Source organism: Rhinichthys klamathensis, unplaced genomic scaffold (genome assembly GCF_029890125.1).
Source record: "Rhinichthys klamathensis goyatoka isolate OS25496 unplaced genomic scaffold, OSU_Roscu_1.1 h1tg000036l_1, whole genome shotgun sequence".
Lineage (NCBI taxonomy): Eukaryota > Metazoa > Chordata > Actinopteri > Cypriniformes > Leuciscidae > Rhinichthys > Rhinichthys klamathensis.
Window position 1 is genome coordinate 11,235,001 of NW_026606584.1, and position 12,500 is coordinate 11,247,500.

The 12,500-nt window shown below is 39.0% G+C and overlaps 37 non-coding genes across 37 annotated transcripts; all 37 read left to right on the top strand.

The window, feature by feature from the left end:
- Positions 1–50: 50 nt before the first annotated feature.
- Positions 51–122, top strand: trnaa-ugc (transfer RNA alanine (anticodon UGC)). Its single transcript has one exon. It is a non-coding gene; the product is annotated as a tRNA-Ala (tRNA).
- Positions 123–271: 149 nt separating this feature from the next.
- On the top strand, positions 272–343 carry trnaa-cgc (transfer RNA alanine (anticodon CGC)). The gene has a single exon. It is a non-coding gene; the product is annotated as a tRNA-Ala (tRNA).
- Positions 344–647: 304 nt separating this feature from the next.
- Positions 648–719, top strand: trnaa-ugc (transfer RNA alanine (anticodon UGC)). The gene has a single exon. It is a non-coding gene; the product is annotated as a tRNA-Ala (tRNA).
- A 149-nt stretch (positions 720–868) lies between these two features.
- On the top strand, positions 869–940 carry trnaa-cgc (transfer RNA alanine (anticodon CGC)). The gene has a single exon. It is a non-coding gene; the product is annotated as a tRNA-Ala (tRNA).
- A 92-nt stretch (positions 941–1,032) lies between these two features.
- Positions 1,033–1,104, top strand: trnaa-ugc (transfer RNA alanine (anticodon UGC)). Its single transcript has one exon. It is a non-coding gene; the product is annotated as a tRNA-Ala (tRNA).
- Positions 1,105–1,418: 314 nt separating this feature from the next.
- trnaa-ugc (transfer RNA alanine (anticodon UGC)) lies at positions 1,419–1,490 on the top strand. Its single transcript has one exon. It is a non-coding gene; the product is annotated as a tRNA-Ala (tRNA).
- Positions 1,491–1,639: 149 nt separating this feature from the next.
- trnaa-ugc (transfer RNA alanine (anticodon UGC)) lies at positions 1,640–1,711 on the top strand. Its single transcript has one exon. It is a non-coding gene; the product is annotated as a tRNA-Ala (tRNA).
- A 631-nt stretch (positions 1,712–2,342) lies between these two features.
- Positions 2,343–2,414, top strand: trnaa-cgc (transfer RNA alanine (anticodon CGC)). Its single transcript has one exon. It is a non-coding gene; the product is annotated as a tRNA-Ala (tRNA).
- Positions 2,415–2,563: 149 nt separating this feature from the next.
- trnaa-cgc (transfer RNA alanine (anticodon CGC)) lies at positions 2,564–2,633 on the top strand. The gene has a single exon. It is a non-coding gene; the product is annotated as a tRNA-Ala (tRNA).
- Positions 2,634–2,725: 92 nt separating this feature from the next.
- On the top strand, positions 2,726–2,797 carry trnaa-ugc (transfer RNA alanine (anticodon UGC)). The gene has a single exon. It is a non-coding gene; the product is annotated as a tRNA-Ala (tRNA).
- A 488-nt stretch (positions 2,798–3,285) lies between these two features.
- On the top strand, positions 3,286–3,357 carry trnaa-cgc (transfer RNA alanine (anticodon CGC)). Its single transcript has one exon. It is a non-coding gene; the product is annotated as a tRNA-Ala (tRNA).
- Positions 3,358–3,668: 311 nt separating this feature from the next.
- Positions 3,669–3,740, top strand: trnaa-ugc (transfer RNA alanine (anticodon UGC)). Its single transcript has one exon. It is a non-coding gene; the product is annotated as a tRNA-Ala (tRNA).
- A 278-nt stretch (positions 3,741–4,018) lies between these two features.
- trnaa-ugc (transfer RNA alanine (anticodon UGC)) lies at positions 4,019–4,090 on the top strand. Its single transcript has one exon. It is a non-coding gene; the product is annotated as a tRNA-Ala (tRNA).
- Positions 4,091–4,234: 144 nt separating this feature from the next.
- Positions 4,235–4,306, top strand: trnaa-ugc (transfer RNA alanine (anticodon UGC)). Its single transcript has one exon. It is a non-coding gene; the product is annotated as a tRNA-Ala (tRNA).
- A 150-nt stretch (positions 4,307–4,456) lies between these two features.
- trnaa-ugc (transfer RNA alanine (anticodon UGC)) lies at positions 4,457–4,528 on the top strand. The gene has a single exon. It is a non-coding gene; the product is annotated as a tRNA-Ala (tRNA).
- A 97-nt stretch (positions 4,529–4,625) lies between these two features.
- On the top strand, positions 4,626–4,697 carry trnaa-ugc (transfer RNA alanine (anticodon UGC)). Its single transcript has one exon. It is a non-coding gene; the product is annotated as a tRNA-Ala (tRNA).
- A 92-nt stretch (positions 4,698–4,789) lies between these two features.
- Positions 4,790–4,861, top strand: trnaa-ugc (transfer RNA alanine (anticodon UGC)). Its single transcript has one exon. It is a non-coding gene; the product is annotated as a tRNA-Ala (tRNA).
- A 144-nt stretch (positions 4,862–5,005) lies between these two features.
- On the top strand, positions 5,006–5,077 carry trnaa-cgc (transfer RNA alanine (anticodon CGC)). The gene has a single exon. It is a non-coding gene; the product is annotated as a tRNA-Ala (tRNA).
- Positions 5,078–5,388: 311 nt separating this feature from the next.
- trnaa-ugc (transfer RNA alanine (anticodon UGC)) lies at positions 5,389–5,460 on the top strand. The gene has a single exon. It is a non-coding gene; the product is annotated as a tRNA-Ala (tRNA).
- Positions 5,461–7,617: 2,157 nt separating this feature from the next.
- Positions 7,618–7,689, top strand: trnaa-ugc (transfer RNA alanine (anticodon UGC)). The gene has a single exon. It is a non-coding gene; the product is annotated as a tRNA-Ala (tRNA).
- A 149-nt stretch (positions 7,690–7,838) lies between these two features.
- On the top strand, positions 7,839–7,910 carry trnaa-ugc (transfer RNA alanine (anticodon UGC)). The gene has a single exon. It is a non-coding gene; the product is annotated as a tRNA-Ala (tRNA).
- A 261-nt stretch (positions 7,911–8,171) lies between these two features.
- trnaa-ugc (transfer RNA alanine (anticodon UGC)) lies at positions 8,172–8,243 on the top strand. Its single transcript has one exon. It is a non-coding gene; the product is annotated as a tRNA-Ala (tRNA).
- Positions 8,244–8,392: 149 nt separating this feature from the next.
- Positions 8,393–8,464, top strand: trnaa-cgc (transfer RNA alanine (anticodon CGC)). The gene has a single exon. It is a non-coding gene; the product is annotated as a tRNA-Ala (tRNA).
- Positions 8,465–8,556: 92 nt separating this feature from the next.
- trnaa-ugc (transfer RNA alanine (anticodon UGC)) lies at positions 8,557–8,628 on the top strand. Its single transcript has one exon. It is a non-coding gene; the product is annotated as a tRNA-Ala (tRNA).
- A 149-nt stretch (positions 8,629–8,777) lies between these two features.
- Positions 8,778–8,849, top strand: trnaa-cgc (transfer RNA alanine (anticodon CGC)). The gene has a single exon. It is a non-coding gene; the product is annotated as a tRNA-Ala (tRNA).
- Positions 8,850–9,153: 304 nt separating this feature from the next.
- On the top strand, positions 9,154–9,225 carry trnaa-ugc (transfer RNA alanine (anticodon UGC)). The gene has a single exon. It is a non-coding gene; the product is annotated as a tRNA-Ala (tRNA).
- A 149-nt stretch (positions 9,226–9,374) lies between these two features.
- Positions 9,375–9,446, top strand: trnaa-ugc (transfer RNA alanine (anticodon UGC)). Its single transcript has one exon. It is a non-coding gene; the product is annotated as a tRNA-Ala (tRNA).
- A 92-nt stretch (positions 9,447–9,538) lies between these two features.
- trnaa-ugc (transfer RNA alanine (anticodon UGC)) lies at positions 9,539–9,610 on the top strand. The gene has a single exon. It is a non-coding gene; the product is annotated as a tRNA-Ala (tRNA).
- Positions 9,611–9,760: 150 nt separating this feature from the next.
- Positions 9,761–9,832, top strand: trnaa-ugc (transfer RNA alanine (anticodon UGC)). The gene has a single exon. It is a non-coding gene; the product is annotated as a tRNA-Ala (tRNA).
- Positions 9,833–9,929: 97 nt separating this feature from the next.
- trnaa-ugc (transfer RNA alanine (anticodon UGC)) lies at positions 9,930–10,001 on the top strand. The gene has a single exon. It is a non-coding gene; the product is annotated as a tRNA-Ala (tRNA).
- Positions 10,002–10,299: 298 nt separating this feature from the next.
- On the top strand, positions 10,300–10,371 carry trnaa-cgc (transfer RNA alanine (anticodon CGC)). Its single transcript has one exon. It is a non-coding gene; the product is annotated as a tRNA-Ala (tRNA).
- Positions 10,372–10,682: 311 nt separating this feature from the next.
- On the top strand, positions 10,683–10,754 carry trnaa-ugc (transfer RNA alanine (anticodon UGC)). The gene has a single exon. It is a non-coding gene; the product is annotated as a tRNA-Ala (tRNA).
- Positions 10,755–10,897: 143 nt separating this feature from the next.
- On the top strand, positions 10,898–10,969 carry trnaa-cgc (transfer RNA alanine (anticodon CGC)). The gene has a single exon. It is a non-coding gene; the product is annotated as a tRNA-Ala (tRNA).
- A 149-nt stretch (positions 10,970–11,118) lies between these two features.
- trnaa-cgc (transfer RNA alanine (anticodon CGC)) lies at positions 11,119–11,188 on the top strand. The gene has a single exon. It is a non-coding gene; the product is annotated as a tRNA-Ala (tRNA).
- Positions 11,189–11,619: 431 nt separating this feature from the next.
- Positions 11,620–11,691, top strand: trnaa-ugc (transfer RNA alanine (anticodon UGC)). The gene has a single exon. It is a non-coding gene; the product is annotated as a tRNA-Ala (tRNA).
- Positions 11,692–11,840: 149 nt separating this feature from the next.
- Positions 11,841–11,912, top strand: trnaa-cgc (transfer RNA alanine (anticodon CGC)). The gene has a single exon. It is a non-coding gene; the product is annotated as a tRNA-Ala (tRNA).
- Positions 11,913–12,059: 147 nt separating this feature from the next.
- trnaa-ugc (transfer RNA alanine (anticodon UGC)) lies at positions 12,060–12,131 on the top strand. Its single transcript has one exon. It is a non-coding gene; the product is annotated as a tRNA-Ala (tRNA).
- Positions 12,132–12,500: the final 369 nt, after the last annotated feature.

Here is a 12,500-nt window from a genome sequence, read left to right on the forward strand (position 1 = left end):
TGCATAAAGAAAATAATATGTAAAAAAGAAGAAAAACAATAGCTAACTCAGGGGATGTAGCTCAGTGGTAGAGCGCATGCTTTGCATGTATGCGGTCCTGGGTTCAATCCCCAGCATCTCCAAGCATTGTGGAACTTTCCAATACTTTGTTTGCTTGTGTCTTGAACCTCAAAATCACATATGTATGCATTCCAGTGTTGACCTTTATCAACTATACATTTTGATTTAAAGGCACATCTAGGTAAATATCAGAAAACACTCATCACAGTGAGGGGATGTAGCTCAGTGGAAGAGCGCATGCTTCGCATGTATGAGGTCCTGGATTCAATCCCCAGCATCTCCAAGCAATGTTGGTCTTTTAAATCAAAGGCATACATATACATTGTGCATAAAGAAAATAATATGTAAAAAAGAAGAAAACCAACAGCTAAATCGGGGCATGTAGCTCCGTGGTAGAGCGCATGCTTTGCATGTATGAGGTCCTGGGTTCAATCTCCAAGCAATGAGGAACTTTCCGTTACTTTCTTTGCTTGTGTCTTGAACCTCAAAATCACATATGTTTGCATTCCAGTGTTGACCTTTATCACCTATACATTTTGATTTTAAGGCACATCTAGGTAAATATCAGAAAACACTCATCACGATGAGGGGATGTAGCTCAGTGGTAGAGCGCATGCTTTGCATGTATGAGGTCCTGGGTTCAATCCCCAACATCTCCAAGCAATAAGGAACTTTCCATTACTTTCTTTGCTTGTGTCTTGAACCTCAAAATCACATATGTATGCATTCCACTGTTGACCGTTATCACCAATAATTCTTTATTTAAAAGCAAGTCTAGGTAAATAACAGAACAAAACCATCACCACGAGGGGATGTAGCTCAGTGGTAGAGCGTATGCTTCGCATGTATGAGGTCCTGGGTTCAATCCCCAGCATCTCCAAGCAATGTTGGTCTTTTAAATCAAAGGCATACATATACATCGTGCATAAAGAAAATAATATGTAAAAAAGAAGAAAAACAACAGCTAAATCAGGGGATGTAGCTCAGTGGTAGAGCGCATGCTTTGCATTTATGAGGTCCTGGGTTCAATCCCCAGCATCTCCAGCCAATGTGGAACTTTCCAATACTTTCTTTGCTTGTGTCTTGAACCTCAAAATCACATATGTATGCATTCCAGTGTTGACCTTTATCACCTATACATTTTTGATTTTAAGGCACATCTAGGTAAATATCAGAAAACACTTATCACAATGAGGGGATGTAGCTCAGTGGTAGAGCGCATGCTTTGCATGTATGAGGTCCTGTGTTCAATCCCCAGCATCTCCAAGCAATGTTGGTCTTTTAAATCAAAGGCATACATATACATCATGCATAAAGAAAATAATATGTAAAAAAGAAGAAAAACAACAGCTAAATCGGGGGATGTAGCTCAGTGGTAGAGCGCATGCTTTGCATGTATGAGGTCCTGGGTTCAATCCCCAGCATCTCCAGCCAAAGAAGAACTTTCCATTACTTTGTTTGCTTGTGTCTTGAACCTCAAAATCACATATGTATGCATTCCAGTGTTGACCATTATCACCTATACATTTTGATTTTAAGGCACATCTAGGTAAATATCAGAAAACACTCATCACAAAGAGGGGGTGTAGCTCAGTGGTAGAGCGCATGCTTTGCATGTATGAGGTTCTGGGTTCAATCCCCAGCATCTCCAAGCAATGTTGGACTTTTAAATCAAAGGCATACATCACATATACATCGTGCATAAAGAAAATAAAATTTAAAAAAGAAGAAAAACATCAGCTAAATCAGGGGATGTAGCTCAGTGGTAGAGTACATGCTTTGCATGTGTGAGGTCATGGGTTCAATCCCCAGCATCTCCAAGCAATGTTGGACTTATAAATCAAATGCATACATATACATCGTGCATAAAGAAAATAATATGTAAAAAAGAAGAAAAACATCAGCTAAACCAGGGGATGTAGCTCAGTGGTAGAGCGCATGCTTTGCATGTATGAGGTCCTGTGTTCAATCCCCAGCATCTCCAAGCAATGTTGGACTTTTAAATCAAAGGCATACATATACATCGTGCATAAAGAAAATAATATGTAAAAAAGAAGAAAAACAATAGCTAAATCAGGGGATGTAGCTCAGTGGTAGAGCGCATGCTTTGCATGTATGAGGTCCTGGGTTCAATTCCAAGCAGTGAGGATCTTTCCATTACTTTCTTTGTTTGTGTCTTGAACCTCAAAATATGTATGCATTCCAGTGTTGACCTTTATCACCAATAATTTTTTATTTAAAAGCAAGTCTAGGTAAATAACAGAACACAATCATCACCACGAGGGGATGTAGCTCAGTGGTAGAGCGCATGCTTCGCATGTATGAGGTCCTGGGTTCAATCCCCAGCATCTCCAAGCATTGTGGAACTTTCCAATACTTTGTTTGGTTGAGTCTTGAACCTCAAAATCACATATGTATGCATTCCAGTGTTGACCTTTATCAACTATACATTTTGATGTAAAGGCACATCTAGGTAAATATCAGAAAACACTCATCACAGTGAGGGGATAGCTCAGTGGAAGAGCGCATGCTTCGCATGTATGAGGTCCTGGGTTCAATCCCCAGCATCTCCAAGCAATGTTGGTCTTTTAAATCATAGGCATACATATACATCGTGCATAAAGAAAATAATATGTAAAAAAGAAGAAAAACAACAGCTAAATCGGGGGATGTAGCTCAGTGGTAGAGCGCATGCTTTGCATGTATGAGGTCCTGGCTTCAATCCCCAGCATCTCCAAGCAATGTTGGACTTTTAAATCAAAGGCATGCATCACATATACATCGTGCATAAAGAAAATAATATTTAAAAAAAGAAGAAAAACAACAGCTAAATCAGGGGATGTAGCTCAGTGGTAGAGTGCATGCTTTGCATGTATGAGGTTCTGGGTTCAATCCCCAACATCTCCAAGCAATGTTGGACTTTTAAATCAAATGCGTACATCACATATACATCGTGCATAAAGAAAATAATATTTAAAAAAGAACAAAAACAATAGCTAAATCAGGGGATGTAGCTCAGTTGTAGAGCGCATGCTTTGCACGTATGAGGTCCTGTGTTCAATCCCCAGCATCTCCAAGCAGTGAGGATCTTTCCATTACTTTCTTTGCTTGTTTTTTGAACCTCAAAACCACATATGTATGCATTCCAGAGTTGACCTTTATCACCAATAATTTTTTATTTAAAAGCAAGTCTAGGTAAATAACAGAATACAACCATCACCACGAGGGGATGTAGCTCAGTGGTAGAGCGCATGCTTCGCATGTATGAGGTCCTGGGTTCAATACCCAGCATCTCCAAGCATTATGGAACTTTCCAATATTTTCTTTGCTTGTGTCTTGAACCTCAAAATCACATATGTATGCATTCATGTTGACCTTTATCAACTATACATTTTGATTTAAAGGCACATGTAGGTAAATATCAGAAAACACTCATCACAGTGAGGGGATGTAGCTCAGTGGTAGAGCGCATGCTTTGCATGTATGAGGTCCTGTGTTCAATCCCCAGCATCTCCAAGCAATGTTGGACTTTTAAATCAAAGGCATACATATACATCGTGCATAAAGAAAATAATATGTAAAAAAGAAGAAAAACAACAGCTAAATCAGGGGATGTAGCTCAGTGGTAGAGCGCATGCTTTGCATGCATGAGGTCCTGGGTTCAATCCCCAGCATCTCCAGCCAAAGAAGAACTTTCCATTACTTTGTTTGCTTGTGTCTTGAACCTCAAAATCACATATGTATGCATTCCAGTGTTGACCATTATCACCTATACATTTTGATTTTAAGGCACATCTAGGTAAATATCAGAAAACACTCATCACAATGAGGGGATGTAGCTCAGTGGTAGAGCGCATGCTTTGCATGTATGAGGTTCTGGGTTCAATCAAAGGCATACATATACATCGTGCATAAAGAAAATAATATGTAAAAAAGAAGAAAAACAATAGCTAAATCAGGGGATGTAGCTCAGTGGTAGAGCGCATGCTTTGCATGTATGAGGTCCTGGGTTCAATCCCCAGCATCTCCAAGCAGTGAGGATCTTTCCATTACTTTCTTTGTTTGTGTCTTGAACCTCAAAATATGTATGCATTCCAGTGTTGACCTTTATCACCAATAATTTTTTATTTAAAAGCAAGTCTAGGTAAATAACAGAACACAATCATCACCACGAGGGGATGTAGCTCAGTGGTAGAGCGCATGCTTTGCATGTATGAGGTCCTGGGTTCAATCCCCATCATCTCCAAGCATTGTGGAACTTTTCAATACTTTGTTTGGTTGAGTCTTGAACCTCAAAATCACATATGTATGCATTCCAGTGTTGACCTTTATCACCTATACATTTTTGATTTTAAGGCACATCTAGGTAAATATCAGAAAACACTCATCACAATGAGGGGATGTAGCTCAGTGGGAGAGCGCATGCTTTGCGTGTATGAGGTCCTGGGTTCAATCCCCAGCATCTCCAAGCAATGTTGGACTTTTAAATCAAAGGTATACATCACATATACATCGTGCCTAAAGAAAATAATATGTAAAAAAGAAGAAAAACAACAGCTAAATCAGGGGATGTAGCTCAGTGGTAGAGCGCATGCTTTGCATGTATGAGGTCCTGTGTTCAATCCCCAGCATCTCCAAGCAATGTTGGAGTTTTAAATCAAAGGCATACATATACATCGTGCATAAAGAAAATAATATGTAAAAAAGAAGAAAAACAATAGCTAAATCAGGGGATGTAGCTCAGTGGTAGAGCACATGCTTTGCATGTATGAGGTCCTGGGTTCAATCCCCAGCATCTCCAAGCAGTGAGGATCTTTCCATTACTTTCTTTGTTTGTGTCTTGAACCTCAAAATATGTATGCATTCCAGTGTTGACCTTTATCACCAATAATTTTTTATTTAAAAGCAAGTCTAGGTAAATAACAGAACACAATCATCACCACGAGGGGATGTAGCTCAGTGGTAGAGCGCATGCTTCGCATGTATGAGGTCCTGGGTTCAATCCCCAGCATATCTAAGCATTGTGGAACTTTCCAATACTTTGTTTGGTTGAGTCTTGAACCTCAAAATCACATATGTATGCATTCCAGTGTTGACCTTTATCAACTATACATTTTGATTTAAAGGCACATCTAGGTAAATATCAGAAAACACTCATCACAGTGAGGGGATAGCTCAGTGGAAGAGCGCATGCTTTGCATGTATGAGGTCCTGGGTTCAATCCCCAGCATCTCCAAGCAATGTTGGTCTTTTAAATCAAAGGCATACATATACATCGTGCATAAAGAAAATAATATGTAACAAAGAAGAAAAACAACAGCTAAATCGGGGGATGTAGCTCAGTGGTAGAGCGCATGCTTTGCATGTATGAGGTCCTGGGTTCAATCCCCAGCATCTCCAAGCAATGTGTAGTACCCCAGAGTGCAGTCTGGACGATGGGGCGGGGCGACACTTTTAGGCGGGGCGACACGTGTCGCTCCGCCCACCCCCAATTTAATTGGTTTATAATACAGCAATCTTATTGGTGTAAACGATTCAGGTCTGAGCATGCGCATTCCTTTATTATATGTACGATTTTGTGAATGATTTGGCCGTATCAAAGAAATATTAAATGCTAACTTTAATTGTATCAGTTTACCATGGTATTTTTTGTTAATATCTATTGGCTAATACTTTATTATACTTAAGACACAGTATAGATTAAGTTATTGTTTAAAAACGAACGCTTGGTGACATTACTTGTACTTCAGGGAGATGTTTTACATTAGATTAGTGCGTCATTCACTTGGCTTCTTCATATTTCTATCAGGATCGGTGGATCAGCACAAACTCGGGATTTTACGCAAATGATGATAATTGACTGTAAGAATGTAAGCAGCTGATTTTAAATTCTAAAGCATGACCGTTTTTTGTTGTCATTTTTTTTAACGAGATTGTCCAATGCTTGCATTATTTGGTACAAAGTGCAAATAAAATGTTTAATGGCAAACACGTTTCCTGGTTGATTACCTGTTCATACAATATGAGGGCCTATTGGTTCTGTAAAGCCCTATGTTATATTTTTTAAAGATTCATGTTTTCTAATAAGTGTCAACCGGTTATGTACGACTGTCTATCTGTGACTGTGACATCAGGTAAATTAAAAATCCAATTGTTTATTCATCCACCATCGCATTGCGTGTTCATGTTCATAGGCTACTGGATAAAAATGGTTACAAATATTAACACTCACATATAGGCTCTGCATAACCATAAAAAAAACACACTGCTATAAATCTGTGCAATTATAATAGGCTGTAATAAAATAAATAAAACACCCAGCAGAGAAGTGATATGAACATGTAGGACAATTGCTTAAATACGCTCTTGAGCACATAGCCTAGATTATAATATTTGTTATAGATCAACATAACATCTGTTTTAGTAAAAAAAACACACACACATTTTTATATATATATATATTTATTTTCACATTGCAGCGCTGCACGGATTTTATTCCCATTGTACGCACATAACCCAATGGCCAGGGTTTGCTATTTGGAAGCCTGTCTTATTTGTCACCGTGGTTTTGCTTTAAAATAAAATAAAACACACTTTCGGATTTATCCTTTGTTTATACTGAAATACAGGGAATTATCATAACTTGTGTAAAATCCCGAGTTTGTGTTTATTCACTGATCCTAATGGAAAAACGAAGAAGCATAAACGAATGATGTAAAATTAAGGAGCTCTGCATGACATGCGGAGAAATATTGTCTAAATCAGCCCACATAGAAATGATCTCTCCTCTGATCTGCCAGTAATTTCATGTAGTCATGCTCATTGCCCACCAAAAGTGGCACTGACTTATCTGCAGGGTAAATTAATATAGTAGCCTATCTAGGCTAAATCTCAAACAGTGTATTATTTATCAGCAACATATGATATCGCCAAGCCATAAAACTGCTCAATATTAAAGCTTACAATATGACTTTTTGTAAAGCTGCTTTGAAACGATGTGAATTGTGAATACATTTTGACAGTAACTTCATCTAACTTGATTCGTAAGTTCATCAAAACATTATCCAATTGATCGTTACTGAAATCGCAATTATCACTTAATATAGTACGGCCAAACAGCGTCATAGATAATTCATAAACTCGTACATAAATGAATGTGCATGCTCGTGCCTCAAGCGTCTATGCCAATAAGATTGCTGTATTATAAACCAATAAAATCGGGTGTGGGCGGAGCGACACGTGTCGCCCCACCTAAAAGTGTCGCCCCGCCCCATCGTCCAGACTGCACTCTGGGGCTACTCAGCAATGTTGGTCTTTTAAATCAAAGGCATACATATACATCATGCATAAAGAAAATAATATGTAAAAAAGAAGAAAAACAACAGCTAAATCAGGGTATGTAGCTCAGTGGTAGAGCGCATGCTTTCCATGTATGAGGTCCTGTGTTCAATCCCCAGCATCTCCAAGCAATGTTGGTCTTTTAAATCAAAGCCATACATATACATCATGCATAAAGAAAATAATATGTAAAAAAGAAGAAAAACAACAGCTAAATCGGGGGATGTAGCTCAGTGGTAGAGCGCATGCTTTGCATGTATGAGGTCCTGGGTTCAATCCCCAGCATCTCCAGCCAAAGAAGAACTTTCCATTACTTTGTTTGCTTGTGTCTTGAACCTCAAAATCACATATGTATGCATTCCAGTGTTGACCATTATCACCTATACATTTTGATTTTAAGGCACATCTAGGTAAATATCAGAAAACACTCATCACAAAGAGGGGGTGTAGCTCAGTGGTAGAGCGCATGCTTTGCATGTATGAGGTTCTGGGTTCAATCCCCAGCATCTCCAAGCAATGTTGGACTTTTAAATCAAAGGCATACATCACATATACATCGTGCATAAAGAAAATAAAATTTAAAAAAGAAGAAAAACATCAGCTAAATCAGGGGATGTAGCTCAGTGGTAGAGTACATGCTTTGCATGTGTGAGGTCATGGGTTCAATCCCCAGCATCTCCAAGCAATGTTGGACTTTTAAATCAAATGCATACATATACATCGTGCATAAAGAAAATAATATGTAAAAAATAAGAAAAACAACAGCAAAATCAGGGGATGTAGCTCAGTGGTAGAGCGCATGCTTTGCATGTATGAGGTCCTGGGTTCAATCCCCAGCATCTCCAAGCAATGAGGAACTTTCCATTACTTTCTTTGCTTGTGTCTTGAACCTCAAAATCACATATGTATGCATTCCAGTGTTGACCGTTATCACCAATAATTCTTTATTTAAAAGCAAGTCTAGGTAAATAACAGAACAAAACCATCACCACGAGGGGATGTAGCTCAGTGGTAGAGCGTATGCTTCGCATGTATGAGGTCCTGGGTTCAATCCCCAGCATCTCCAAGCAATGTTGGTCTTTTAAATCAAAGGCATACATATACATCGTGCATAAAGAAAATAATATGTAAAAAAGAAGAAAAACAATAGCTAACTCAGGGGATGTAGCTCAGTGGTAGAGCGCATGCTTTGCATGTATGCGGTCCTGGGTTCAATCCCCAGCATCTCCAAGCATTGTGGAACTTTCCAATACTTTGTTTGCTTGTGTCTTGAACCTCAAAATCACATATGTATGCATTCCAGTGTTGACCTTTATCAACTATACATTTTGATTTAAAGGCACATCTAGGTAAATATCAGAAAACACTCATCACAGTGAGGGGATGTAGCTCAGTGGAAGAGCGCATGCTTCGCATGTATGAGGTCCTGGATTCAATCCCCAGCATCTCCAAGCAATGTTGGTCTTTTAAATCAAAGGCATACATATACATCGTGCATAAAGAAAATAATATGTAAAAAAGAAGAAAACCAACAGCTAAATCGGGGCATGTAGCTCAGTGGTAGAGCGCATGCTTTGCATGTATGAGGTCCTGGGTTCAATCTCCAAGCAATGAGGAACTTTCCGTTACTTTCTTTGCTTGTGTCTTGAACCTCAAAATCACATATGTTTGCATTCCAGTGTTGACCTTTATCACCTATACATTTTGATTTTAAGGCACATCTAGGTAAATATCAGAAAACACTCATCACGATGAGGGGATGTAGCTCAGTGGTAGAGCGCATGCTTTGCATGTATGAGGTCCTGGGTTCAATCCCCAACATCTCCAAGCAATAAGGAACTTTCCATTACTTTCTTTGCTTGTGTCTTGAACCTCAAAATCACATATGTATGCATTCCACTGTTGACCGTTATCACCAATAATTCTTTATTTAAAAGCAAGTCTAGGTAAATAACAGAACAAAACCATCACCACGAGGGGATGTAGCTCAGTGGTAGAGCGTATGCTTTGCATGTATGAGGTCCTGGGTTCAATCCCCAGCATCTCCAAGCAACGTTGGTCTTTTAAATCAAAGGCATACATATACATCGTGCATAAAGAAAATAATATGTAAAAAAGAAGAAAAACAACAGCTAAATCAGGGGATGTAGCTCAGTGGTAGAGCGCATGCTTTGCATTTATGAGGTCCTGGGTTCAATCCCCAGCATCTCCAGCCAATGTGGAACTTTCCAATACTTTCTTTGCTTGTGTCTTGAACCTCAAAATCACATATGTATGCATTCCAGTGTTGACCTTTATCACCTATACAATTTTGATTTTAAGGCACATCTAGGTAAATATCAGAAAACACTTATCACAATGAGGGGATGTAGCTCAGTGGTAGAGCGCATGCTTTGCATGTATGAGGTCCTGGGTTCAATCCCCAGCATCTCCAAGCAATGTTGGACTTTTAAATCAAAGGCATACATCACATATACATCGTGCATAAAGAAAATAATATGTAAAAAAGAAGAAAAACATCAGCTAAATCAGGGGATGTAGCTCAGTGGTAGAGCGCATGCTTTGCATGTATGAGGTCCTGTGTTCAATCCCCAGCATCTCCAAGCAATGTTGGACTTTTAAATCAAAGGCATACATATACATCGTGCATAAAGAAAATAATATGTAAAAAAGAAGAAAAACAATAGCTAAATCAGGGGATGTAGCTCAGTGGTAGAGCGCAAGCTTTGCATGTATGAGGTCCTGGGTTCAATTCCAAGCAGTGAGGATCTTTCCATTACTTTCTTTGTTTGTGTCTTGAACCTCAAAATATGTATGCATTCCAGTGTTGACCTTTATCACCAATAATTTTTTATTTAAAAGCAAGTCTAGGTAAATAACAGAACACAATCATCACCACGAGGGGATGTAGCTCAGTGGTAGAGCGCATGCTTCGCATGTATGAGGTCCTGGGTTCAATCCCCAGCATCTCCAAGCATTGTGGAACTTTCCAATACTTTGTTTGGTTGAGTCTTGAACCTCAAAATCACATATGTATGCATTCCAGTGTTGACCTTTATCAACTATACATTTTGATTTAAAGGCACATCTAGGTAAATATCAGAAAACACTCATCACAGTGAGGGGATAGCTCAGTGGAAGAGCGCATGCTTCGCATGTATGAGGTCATGGGTTCAATCGCCAGCATCTCCAAGCAATGTTGGTCTTTTAAGTCAAAGGCATACATATACATCGTGCATAAAGAAAATAATATGTAAAAAAGAAGAAAAACAACAGCTAAATCGGGGGATGTAGCTCAGTGGTAGAGCGCATGCTTTGCATGTATGAGGTCCTGGGTTCAATCCCCAGCATCTCCAAGCAATGAGGATCTTTCCATTACTTTCTTTGTTTGTGTCTTGAACCTCAAAATATGTATGCATTCCAGTGTTGACCTTTATCACCAATAATTTTTTATTTAAAAGCAAGTCTAGGCAAATAACAGAACTCAATCATCACCACGAGGGATGTAGCTCAGTGGTAGAGCGCATGCTTCGCATGTATGAGGTCCTGGGTTCAATCCCCAGCATCTCCAAGCATTGTGGAACTTTCCAATACTTTGTTTGGTTGAGTCTTGAACCTCAAAATCACATATGTATGCATTCCAGTGTTGACCTTTATCAACTATACATTTTGATGTAAAGGCACATCTAGGTAAATATCAGAAAACACTCATCACAGTGAGGGGATAGCTCAGTGGAAGAGCGCATGCTTCGCATGTATGAGGTCCTGGGTTCAATCCCCAGCATCTCCAAGCAATGTTGGTCTTTTAAATCATAGGCATACATATACATCGTGCATAAAGAAAATAATATGTAAAAAAGAAGAAAAACAACAGCTAAATTGGGGGATATAGCTCAGTGGTAGAGCGCATGCTTTGCATGTATGAGGTCCTGGCTTCAATCCCCAGCATCTCCAAGCAATGTTGGACTTTTAAATCAAAGGCATGCATCACATATACATCGTGCATAAAGAAAATAATATTTTAAAAAAGAAGAAAAACAACAGCTAAATCAGGGGATGTAGCTCAGTGGTAGAGTGCATGCTTTGCATGTATGAGGTTCTGGGTTCAATCCCCAACATCTCCAAGCAATGTTGGACTTTTAAATCAAATGCGTACATCACATATACATCGTGCATAAAGAAAATAATATTTAAAAAAGAAGAAAAACAATAGCTAAATCAGGGGATGTAGCTCAGTTGTAGAGCGCATGCTTTGCACGTATGAGGTCCTGGGTTCAATCCCCAGCATCTCCAAGCAGTGAGGATCTTTCCATTACTTTCTTTGCTTGTTTTTTGAACCTCAAAACCACATATGTATGCATTCCAGAGTTGACCTTTATCACCAATAATTTTTTATTTAAAAGCAAGTCTAGGTAAATAACAGAATACAACCATCACCACGAGGGGATGTAGCTCAGTGGTAGAGCGCATGCTTCGCATGTATGAGGTCCTGGGTTCAATCCCCAGCATCTCCAAGCATTGTGGAACTTTCCAATATTTTCTTTGCTTGTGTCTTGAACCTCAAAATCACATATGTATGCATTCATGTTGACCTTTATCAACTATACATTTTGATTTAAAGGCACATCTAGGTAAATATCAGAAAACACTCATCACAGTGAGGGGATGTAGCTCAGTGGTAGAGCGCATGCTTTGCATGTATGAGGTCCTGGGTTCAATCCCCAGCATCTCCAAGCAATGTTGGTCTTTTAAATCAAAGGCATACATATACATCATGCATAAAGAAAATAATATGTAAAAAAGAAGAAAAACAACAGCTAAATCGGGGCATGTAGCTCAGTGGTAGAGCGCATGCTCTGCATGTATGAGGTCCTGGGTTCAATCCCCAGCATCTCCAAGCAATGTTGGACTTTTAAATCAAAGGCATACATCACATATACATCGTGCATAAAGAAAATAATATTTAAAAAAGATGAAAAACAACAGCTAAATCAGGGTATGTAGCTCAGTGGTAGAGCGCATGCTTTGCATGTATGAGGTCCTGTGTTCAATCCCCAGCATCTCCAAGCAATGTTGGACTTTTAAATCAAAGGCATACATAT